Raw genomic sequence first — 11,464 nt, forward strand, 5'->3', positions numbered from 1 at the left:
GCTTCCTGGTGCTTTTATCAGGGAAGCACGGTGAGGGTCGGGAGCACCTGTGTCAGAGGGAGGAGTTTGATGAGGACCCAGGTGACGGGTGCCCAGCTTACTCTTCTATGGAGGTGCTTACCACACTGAGTTGTAATTGCTGATCTCGAGGTAAATAGAGCACGGGCCATCTTTTTCTACAGAATTTTGGTCTTTTTATTTTTTTCTCAAATGTTATTTAACATTCCAAAAGCCAATCCATTAAAACTTTAATAATATGGGTGTTCTGCACTCAAGACTTCTGAGTCTTACTACTTAAGTTGTTGTCTTGTTAGGTGCCTTCCAGTGGGTTCCAACTCATAGCGACGGAATGTACAACAGAAGGAAACACTGCCTGGTCCTGCGCCATCCTCACAATCATTGTTATGCTTGAGCCCATTGTTGCAGCCACTGTGTCAGTCCATCTTGTTGAGGGTCTTCCTCTTTTTCGCTGACCCTCTAGGTTACCAAACACGATGTCCTTCTCCAGGGACTGATCCCTCCTGATAACATGTCCAAAGTACATGAGAGGAAATCACCCTATCCTTGCTTCTAAGGAGCATTCTGGCTGTACTTCTTTTAGCAGTCCGTGTAAGAGTACAGAAAAATAAATCAAGAGTCCTTGAGCTCTTTCTCCACCGTCCTCGCCATGTCTTTTCATGAAACTTTCAGGATCAAGAGATTCCTGGCCCAGAAACAAAAGCAGAATTGCCCCATTCCCCAACGGATTTGCATGAAAACTGGGAATAAAATCAGGTACAACTCCAAGAGGAAACATTGGAGAAGAACCAACCTGGGTCTGCAAGGAGTCCCACATGTGAAGGCACCCAGAATTACCTTCCATCAGGTTCATTAGCCTTCTTCCATATCAAGTTGAAAATTTTTCCATGATCTATACAACTGAACATGTATTGGGAAAATTCTGATTTCTTCCTTGTTTTTATGCTTGCACATTAAGAGATTGTTTCACTAATAAATATATGAGACCTTTGGTTTCGGAAAAAAAAAAGAGTTCTTGAGTAACAGCATCTGAAGAGACAGCAAATCAGCAGTTGACACTGCAATAAGAGCCTTTCTAATCAGAGTAAAAAGAGTCTTTCCATGTTCCAGCCTGGCTGACTAGAATTCTGCAAAATGGATTGGGAACTGTTATGGACTGAATTATGTCCTCCTAAAATATGTGATGTAAATCCTAACCTCTATGCCTGTGGTTATAATCCCATTTCAGAATGGTGGTCTTTGTTATGTTAATGAGGCAGGACTTTCCCTGGGGTGTGGCCTGCACCACCTTTTATCTTACAAGAGATAAAAGGAAAGGGAAGCCAGCAGAATTGGGGACCTCATACCACCAAGAAAGCAGCACCTGGAGCAGAAGACGTCCTTTGAACCCAGGGTACTTTGCCTGAGAAGCAACTCAACCGGGGTAAGATTGAGGACAAGGACCTTCCTCCAGAGCTGACAGAGAGAGAAAGCCTTCCCCTGGAGCTGATGCCCTGAATTTGGACTTTTAGCCTACTGTACTGTGAGGAGGAAAGCCTGGTAGCATAGTGGTTAAGATCTGCGGCTGCTAACCGAAAGATCAGCGGTTCAAATCCACCAGGCACTCTTTGGAAACCTTATGGGGCAGTTCTGCTCTGTCTTTTAGGGTCTCTATGAGTCAGAATCAACTTGACAGCAACGGGGTTTTTTTTTTGTTTTTTACTGTGAAGAAATAAATTTCTCTTTCAAGCCATCCACTTGTGGTATTTCTGTTACAGCAGTGCTAGAAAACTAAGACATTGGATTTGTTGTAGCTGAAAATTTTTTGCTGGTCTGTAGGTTCTTTTTTACTCTTTTGGAGAAGTCTATTGAGCATAAGTGTTTAATTTTTAGTAGGTTCCATTCATCTAGTTTATCTTCTGCTCTTTGTGCATTTTCAGTTATGGTTGGTGTCTTAGGCTGGGTTCTCTAGAGAAGCAAAACCAGTGAAGCATCTATATACATGTCTATCTATACAGAGAGAGAGATTTATATTAAGGAAATGGCTCATGTGGTTGTAGAGGCTGGAAAGTCTCCAGTCCGTGGGTCAGGCTGGAGGCTTCTCCTAACTCACGTAGCTGCAGGGGCTGGAGAACACAAGGTCTGCAGGTCAGGCAACAGGCCTCTGGCTCACAGGCTGCGAAAGCCGACAAATCCCAAGACTGGCAGGTAAACTGCTGGCTCAAGTCCCAAGAACCGGAGGTCAGATGAACAGAAGTCAGCTGTAGGATCCAAAGACAGCAAAAACCCACGAGCCTTGCCAGAAAGTTCACCTATATTGGATGTAGGCCACACCCCCCAAGGAAACTCCTTTTCAACTGATTGGCTACTCACAGCTGATCCCATTTTAGAGGTGACCACATTATATCAGATCTCATCATGGAGATGATTACATCATTATATGATTGCCAAACTGCATCATAACTGCCAAACCACTGAGAATCATGGCCCAGCCAAGATGACACAAAACCATATTGATCACAGAGAATATAAAGGGTAAGAGGGCAAAGACTGAGGGCCGAGCTATGATTCCTGTTTTTTAATCCCATAGTTGGAGAAGAGACTACAGCAAGTACACAAGGAGGGCTAAGGGAAGGCATTTATCCTAAACACCAGAAATGGGAAAGTGGAGGGACACTTATAAAAGAGATATATGATAAAAGGCTCAGAAAAGTGCCGGCATATGGCAAAAACTTAAGGAAAGGTAGCTACCATGTTATTTTCCATGAGGCACTGGGCTGTAAGTCTGTACACCAGGATTCTGTTCCTTACTTTGATGGTGACCTTCCCTGTGACTCTGGATGAGTTTCAGCCTCCTGGGACTTGGCTTCCTCATCTGTAAACTGTCTAGCCTGGGTCACTTTTTGTAAACAGGCAGAGTAGGTAGCAGAATTTGATGTGGCTTGACGGTATGATATAAAAGTCTTTCCTCTCAAGAAAATACTCTTGGCTTTAGCCTTTACTCCCTTTTCAAATGCAATAGCTCTAGGATGTAAAAAAAAAAAAAAAAATCAGACTTAACCAGTGTTTCAGATGTTGTTGTTGTTAGGTGCCACTGAGTTGGCTTTGACTCATACCAACCCCATAGGTAACAGAACAAAGCATTGTCGGGTCCAGCACCGTCCTCACGATCATTGCTATATTTGAGCCATTGTTGCAGTCACTGTGTCAATCCATCTCGTCAAGGGTCTTCCTCTTTTTCACTGATCCTCCACTTTTAAAATAATAACCAAATATTTGTATATAACTTGTCATTCCTTAGAGTGCTTTCACATCCCTTGTTATCCTTGTATATATGTTATCCTTGTAAAAATCCTGTGAGGTGATCAATTGAGCACATACTATAATTTCTCTTTAGAGAGAAGAAAATAAAGACTGACTCAGAAGTAGTATTACTTGTTCAATGTTCCAGGACTGGTAACAGAGTGAGACTGATCAGGTCTTCTGATTTCAAGCTCTGGGAGTTTTCTACTGTGCAACTTCATGGCACGGAAGGGACAGATGCAAGAAGAAAAACTTCACTTACTCACTGTGCAGTGTTGTCTGCTGTAGTCAGAGGAAAGAAAGCAGCAGTTCCAAAAGGACCCCAAGACCTAGGACTAAAAATCATTAGGCCAGAAGATCCTGAAGGGAATGCACAGTGGGAAAAGGAAAGAACATAATTTGAAGAAACTACATATCCTATTGGTGGGAAACTTCTCCAGAAGAACTCAATTTTAAGATGGAATTTGAAAAGAGCTTACTGATTAGGGTGAGGTGCCTCACTGTGACACCAGAACATAATTCCCTGGATAGACTTTCTAAACAGGAAAGGAATACCCTAGGTACCTCTCCCAGGTCTGGTATGCATTTCACTAAAAATGAGTAAATTGCAGTGTTATTTGTAAGGAAGAAATCCTTTGGTTTTTATCTATGATGTTGTACCATCTGGTGGAATCTTCCTCATTAATGCGATCTGTCCATATTTATACTAGTCATGTCATCATGGCAATTTGATGTCTAGCTTCAATGTTTTAGAAGTTCCCAGAAATCATTAGAAGGAAAAGGAAAACTTTGGGCACCATCGCCTTATGTGGAAGCGTTCTCTGAGCATTTCTGCTATTTTCTGTATATGGCCATTTCTGTACTTAGAGTCGAATATGGGTACAGAACAATGGGCTTTAAGTATCTTTAGTAGGGCAGTCAAGCTTCAAGAGAAAAATAATAAAGAACCACATTAAATGAAACATAAAAGTGAACACATAAGTGAAATTTGCCTTCATGTTTATATACCAGTTTCTTATGGGATTTTAGCAGAAATTTTAATATCAAGATATAGTGAGTCTAGGTTTATGGAATATTTTAGCTAGACCATTCATTAAGATATTATGTGTCATATTGGCATCAGAACCATTCACTTCATCTGTGTTTACAAAATTGAAGATAATAAAAGAAGCCAACTATAAAATGTGTAGCCTTTTTGCAAAGACCAGGAGTCGATGAATGGGAAATAAGAGCATAGGAAGTGCCCTGGTTTTCAGAGGTCCCTGGACTGGGTATTGTGTTTTCACTAAATGCTGACTTCCCAAGAGATGTTCCTGAACTGGCCGAATCAGCAGCTGCCCTGCTTGGTCCAGCTACAACCTGGACAATCAGAATATAACACTGTAATGGGCAAGTACAGTCAGACTTGTCTTTCCTACAAAGTAGACAAGGTTATGTTGTATTTAAAAGTTACTTTTTAAAAAATGTTGAAGGAACTAACATGAAAGACCTTTTTTAAAAACAACACTTTTCCTTCCTTTATACCTTATTATGTTTATTTTCATTGGAATTAGACTCGCTCAAGTTCTGTAGACTTCAGATCACATGGTCATTAGCAGTAATGAAGAAGACTCCAAGGTTAAATGTGTATGTTATGACACTTTCATTTGTAATTCACAAAATTATCCACTCAAACTGCTTAAAGAATATTAACTGGCTTTGCGGTCAACAGTGTCAGCTTCATCTTAAGGCTGGAGTTTCCTACTGGTTGTAGGATGGCTTCTGGCAACAATGAGGGATTCTGTGCTTCCTCATTCACATCCAGCAGAAGAGAAACTGAGTTCTGTCCCACAATCATTGGAAAGAGTCCTGAGCTGTGTATTGAATGGACCACCTTAACCAACCTCCCTGGCTGGGAAATGCCATGTGCTGATAGGCCTAGGCCCAGACCACCTGATCCAATCAGTGTGTGGTTCTCATCCTGAGATTACCCTGATTGCTTTAACCCAATTAGGCTCCACCCTAAAATGTTGGATAGGCCAATTCCACCCAAACAGGAAGTTCCTGCACAATGGAGGTAGGGTAGAGTGGATTCTCAGGAACCTTCCAAAAGCTCTACTACGCTGCGTGAAGATACTAGCCCGTAAAGTATTGTCATGGTCAGCATAGAGCTCACTGTGTTTCACACATAAGGAGATGGGCGACTTTCTGAGGGCAGGTGGAGTGAATTTTAGAAATGATAAAAACTGGCTTTGGTGGGTAGGAACTTAATTGTTTTTTAAATTTTGTCAGATTTGCGTGTGATTCTACATATTGTGTAACTTTTATTCCACGTTCTTAGAAGGCTTTTGTCTTTGTCTTTCCAGCTGCAGCCTAGGGAAAAGGAACCTATTGTGCTGTTGATACCAGTTCTTCTGCCAGCGACACATACTCAACACCAGACGAGAATGGGAGAAAGCATATGTCTGTTGCTCCAGTTCGTACTGGAGTCTACACATGTGGACGTGCAGGATTACTTCCCTCCAGCGAAGAACCCTCACAATCCTACAGAACTGTTTGACTCTGTCACAGATGATCTACAATGTCAGGAGATACTTGTGGTATTCTTTCATCATCAGGCTTATCCCGAGTATCTCATAACTTGCTAACATCGTTGCTGTTGTGGTTAGCTCCCAGGGAGTCGATTCAGACTTACAGCGCCCCTGCATGTGCAGAGTAGAACTGCTCCATAGGGTTTTCAAGGCTGTGTCTTTTCAGAAGCAGATCGCCTGGCCTGTCTTCCGAGGTCCCTCTGGGTTGGTTCAAACTGCCAACCTTTCGGCTAGTAGTTCGGTGCTTAACCGTTTGTGCCACACAGGGCCTCCTTCTGAAATGTTAAATATGATTTAGTCGTATAATTAAAAGAACACTTTACAGATTCTTTGTCTTTGCCTTTGCCTTGTTTATGCAGATAAAATTATCCCATTAAAAAGGCTGAAAAGTGCCTTTTTAAAATGCTATGCTGCAGGTTGTAGCATACCTCTCTTCTGAGCAAAGTGACAAGTGGAAGCTGAGAAAATTCAATGACATGTTATAACTACAACTGTCCACACACAACAGATCTATAGAAGAGGAAAGAGCACGCTCCTTTTTCCTATGGGAAAAGAAATAAGGTGGATCACTTTAAGGCCAAGATGTCAATTGTTCTTACTGGAATATGCTAAGACATCAAACTGTGGTTTGCTAAACCGTACTAGTAAGTGGATAGGCTGCTGTTGTACATCTGTAACAGCTGGGGATTGTGTCAGTTTCTTTAAGAAACACGTATCGGCTGAATCCAAGAATATTGTTTTCAAATGCATTGAGGAACTAATAAGGTAAAAATGAATTGCATTGTTATATAATGCTACAAAACAAATCACCACTAATCCCACACAGTCTTTGTGGGTCAGGAATCTAGGTTTCACGTTCAACAAAGTCAAGATCACACTTTTTTTTCAATTGCTAATTATACAATGTTCTACCTACCATTTTTCATCTAACATTACAATAAGTATTCTTCGTTATTAATTTTTTCTATAAACATTATTTTAATGGCTGAGATACTCTGCTATCTTTCCTATTTATAATTATACAGTATAGAAATATGATCATCTTATTGTTTAATAACCTGATTTTTCATTTTTTAGTACATTTATATAGTTTTCCCCATGTCATTAAGTATCTTATAAATCATTTTGAAAGGTTACATAGTATTTCATTGTGTGTTTATACATATATGTCTTATCATAGTAGGGTGTCCGAATTTCTAGCTAAGTGCATGATTGGAATATGAAATGCGAACACCATAATCTACTGTCCCTCTCTGAAGTTTCTGAGGGAAATATAGTCTTAGAGAACAAAGAAAAGTTAAGTAATAGTCAGTTAAGACCTGGACTTTGGACCCTGTCTTAGTTATCTAGTGCTACTATAACAGAAATACCACAAGGAGTTGGCTTTAACAAACAGAAATTTATTTTTTCACTGTTTAGGAGGATAGAAGTCTGAATTCAGGATGCCGGCTCTAGAGGAACGCTTTCTCTCTCTGTCAGCTCTGGAGGAAGGTTCTTGTCTCCTGAGCTTCTCCCTCCTGTTCCCTTGAAGATCTCCATGTATCTTGGTATCTATCTTCCCCATCTGTACTTCTTTTGCTTGCTTATTTAATCTCTTTTATATCTCAAAAGAGATTGACTCAAGACATACCCTGCACTAATCCTGCCTCATTAACATAACAAAGACAACCATTCTCAAATGGGATTATAACCACAGGCATAGAGGTTAGGATTTACAATACATATTTTGGGGGGACATATTTCAATCCATAAATTTCCAATCCTGGCACAGAATTCTAGTGAGTCAGGTTGGAACATGGAAAGACTTTTTTACTCAGATTAGAAAGGCTCTTGCTTGCAGTGTCAACTGCTGATTTGCTGTCTCCTCAGATGCTGTTACTCAAGAACTTTTTTTTTTTTCCAAACAAAAGGTCTCACATAGTTACTAGTGACTCAATCTCTTAATGTAGAAGCATAAAAGCAAAGGATAAAACCAGAATTTTCCCAATATATGTATGGATCATGGCAAGATTTTCAACTTGATATGGTAGAAGGCTAATGAACCTGATGGAGGGTAGATCTGGGTGCCATCACGTGTGGGACTCCTTACGACCCAGCTTGGTTCTTCTCAATGTCTCCTCTTAGAGCTGTACCTGATTTTATTCCCAGTTTTCATGTGAATCCATTGAGGAATGGGGCAATTCTGCTTTTGTTTCTGGGCCAAGAATCTCTTGATCCTGACAGTCTCATGAAAAGACACGGCAAGGATGGTGGAGAAAGGGAGAAAGAGCTCAAGAACTCTTAATTTATTTTTCTGTACTCCTACATGGACTGCCAAAATAACAAAAAAATTTGTCTTGGAAGAAGCACAGCCAGAATGCTCCTTTGAAGCAAAGATGAGGAGACTTCCTTTCATGTACTCTGGACATGTTATCAGGAGGGATCTGCTGATCCTTCCCCAAACACAGGTTTGTGCATTCAGCTTCTTCTCCTTTCCTTTTCATGAAAACTACACCTGCTGTAGGTTATGGTCTTGGGATTACAAACAGGCCCAAGTTCCTGTCAGACAAAGTCTGTGTCAAAATCCAGGCTCTGCAATTTATTAGCTGAATAACTCCAGTCAGTTGCATCTGTACAATGGCCATACCCATAACTACTTTACAGCAGTGTCACAAGGATAAAATGAGATAAAATTTTTAGAATGCCTGACACATTAAAAGCAAACAAATAAAACCCTGCCAGTATTAATTCCCCCTTCTGCTAGGAATACCATTCCTACCCCACCCCACTTTCCTACACACGCATCTTCAAAAAAATCTGTTGGGTGCTTTTCTGTTCCTGCTAAGACAGGGCTGGAATCAAGAGCCCCACTAGCCTAAGTGAAAGTCTATAATTCAAGTTAGTTTCTCACACAAACATTTATACACACTGACAAGCGGTGGCATCACTAGAGAGGTTCAGGGGGTGTGGACCACACCGGGTGACACCGTCAGGGGGTGACACTTCAGAGGGGGTGACACCAAAATGACTGTCTATAAAATTTTTGTGCAGTGTTTCAGCACAAATATATTATTTTTTAAGAAAAATATTCCTGGAGTTAGTTATAACAACAAAGACATTTTTCCTAAGCCCAGCATACATGTATCAACATATCTACCAGGCGAAGACTCTATGCTAGTTTACTTCTAATGTGCTCCAGTCAGAGCTACCATTATTACCCAATTACAATGATGCTTCAAATCATGTGGTTTCATCTGCATCTGCTGCAAGCACATGCTCATGATTTCGTTGCTGCCAGTGTTTTTACAGTCACTAGTTTTGTCAAATTTTCTGATTTTTTCCAGGGGACATCTAGGTCAGTTGGCATAAAAAAGTTTATTAAGAAAATGTTCTGCATCCCACTTTGGTGAGTGGCATCTGGGGTCTTAAAAGCTAGCAAGCAGCCATCTAAGATGCATTAGTTGGTCCCAACCCACCTGGAGCAAAAGAGAATGAAGAACACCAAAGACACAAGGAAAATATTAGCCCAAGAGATAGAAAGGGCCACGTAAACCAGAGACTTCATCAGCCTGAGACCAGAAGAACTAGATGGTGCCTGGCTACCACCAATGACCGCCCTGACAGGGAACACAACAGAGAGTCCCTGATGGAGCAGGAGAAAAATGGAGTGCAGAACTCAAATTCTAGCAAAAAGACCAGACTTAATGGTTTGACTGAGACTGGAGGGACCCCAGAAGACATGGCCCCCAGATGCTCTGTTAGCCCAAAACTAAAACCAATTCCCAAGGCCAACTCTTCAGACAAATTTGAGACTGGACTATAAGACATAAAATGATACTTGTGAAGAGTGTGCTCCTTAGTTCAAGTAGATACATGAGACTAAATGGGAAGCTCCTGTGCAGAGGCAAGATGAGAAGGCAGAGAGGGACAGGAGCTGGTTGAAGGGACACAGAAATTCGGGATGGAAAGGCAGAGTGTGGTGTCACACTATAGGGAGAGCAACTAGGGTCACATAAATCTGTGTGTATATTTGTGTGAGAAACAAACTTGAATTATAAACTTTCACTTAAAGGAAAATAAAGTAAAAATTCTGTGTGGTCTGTTACTGGAGGAAGTCCATGTGGAGGTGACACCATGATTTACCACACTGGGTGACACCAACCCTAATGATGCCACTGATGACATTTACTATAATTAAATTATTTGCATTAAAGACCCCTATATGCCTGGCACAGTCTTAAGATTACAAGGGTGAATTAAACAAGATCACTTCCCTCTGGGGTGAGGGTAGAAGTGAGGAGAGGGAGAAACAATAGACTAGTACACAGTTGCTGGGTGTATCATGAAAAGTCCTGCCAGAATACAGATGATACATGCAAAAAAGATTATTGAAGAGAGTTTAATAAATGAATTGATAACAAAGGTGTGGCCAAAGTGTTTAGGGAAACTAGTAACGAATAGTGAAGCAGCCTCCCTCCCCCTTACCACTCTAGGCTGAAGGCAAGGGAGGGGTGTACTGAACCTGGTAAGAGTTGTGCCTGTAGGAGAGTGCCACTCGATGGGAGCCATGGCCAGGGAGTAAGTAGCCCACTCACTCTCCCCCTATCCTCCAATCTCTAGTTGGTACCTTGCATTGCTGACCCAGCAACCAGAGGGCCCAAGAGTGGGTCTCGTATAGTCTTTAGAGGTCAGCCCCGATACCACTCCCAAGGCTGAAAGCAGGGTGGAGAGTGGGTTTTATATCACACCTGCTTTAATAGCGATAAAGAATAGGAACAGTGACTCATCGTACTTTGGAGACAACATTGGAGGAGTTTTTGCAGTAGTGGCATCTGAGTGAGACCTTGAAGGATGAAGAAGAGATTTTTGAGGGTAGAAAGGTAACGAAGCGGAACCATTTGAGAGAGAACACCCAGAGCAAAGGCCAGAAGAGCAAAAGTATAGACTGTGCTTTGGAAAAGTTGGTGTGATTGGACCACAGGGGCTGGAGGGGAGTAAGAAACATGAGGTAAGCAAAGTAGAACCAGAAAGACTTTATAGCCATGCTGTGGAGTTTGAACTTTGTTTTCTGAGCCAGTAGTTCTCAATATTTGATCCTCAAACCAACAACATCAATCAGCATCATCAGGAAACTTGTTAGGAATGCAAAATCTTGGGCCCAACCTCACACCTGAGTCAGACATTCTAAAGGTGGAGCTCAGCAATCTGGGCTTTATTGAGTCTTCCAGGTGAGTGTGGGCAAGATCAAGTTTGAGAAGCACTGCTCTAGGCATCAGGGACCACTGCGGGCGTTATCACCAGAGGACTGATGAGATCAGAGCTGTTTTTCCAAAAGTAGTTTGCAGTGGGAGGGGGAAGGGGGATGGGGACGGAGTGTCCTAGAGGAATTTCAGTAGTTCTGGGGAGAGAACTGTGAGGACACCAACTGGGCAGTGAGATTGCAGTGAAGGAGAGGCAGGACTGGTGACTTAATGGGCATGTGGGATGGGGAGAGGGAGAAGCCCAAGGTGCCAAGAAGGCTACATTTTTTTTTTTTTTTTAATATTTTATTGTACTTCAGGTGAAGGCTTACAGAACAGATAGTTTCTCATGTAACAGTAACACACATGCTGTTT

The 11,464-nt window shown here is 41.6% G+C and overlaps 2 pseudogenes; one reads left to right on the forward strand and one right to left on the reverse strand.

Moving 5' to 3' along the window:
• The first annotated feature begins 667 nt into the window (after window positions 1–667).
• On the forward strand, window positions 668–874 carry LOC105756152 (60S ribosomal protein L39 pseudogene; annotated as a pseudogene).
• A 7,065-nt stretch (window positions 875–7,939) lies between these two features.
• On the reverse strand, window positions 7,940–8,500 carry LOC111820083 (60S ribosomal protein L39 pseudogene; annotated as a pseudogene).
• Between the last annotated feature and the right edge of the window lie 2,964 nt (window positions 8,501–11,464).

Source organism: Trichechus manatus, unplaced genomic scaffold (genome assembly GCF_000243295.1).
Source record: "Trichechus manatus latirostris isolate Lorelei unplaced genomic scaffold, TriManLat1.0 scaffold00026, whole genome shotgun sequence".
Lineage (NCBI taxonomy): Eukaryota > Metazoa > Chordata > Mammalia > Sirenia > Trichechidae > Trichechus > Trichechus manatus.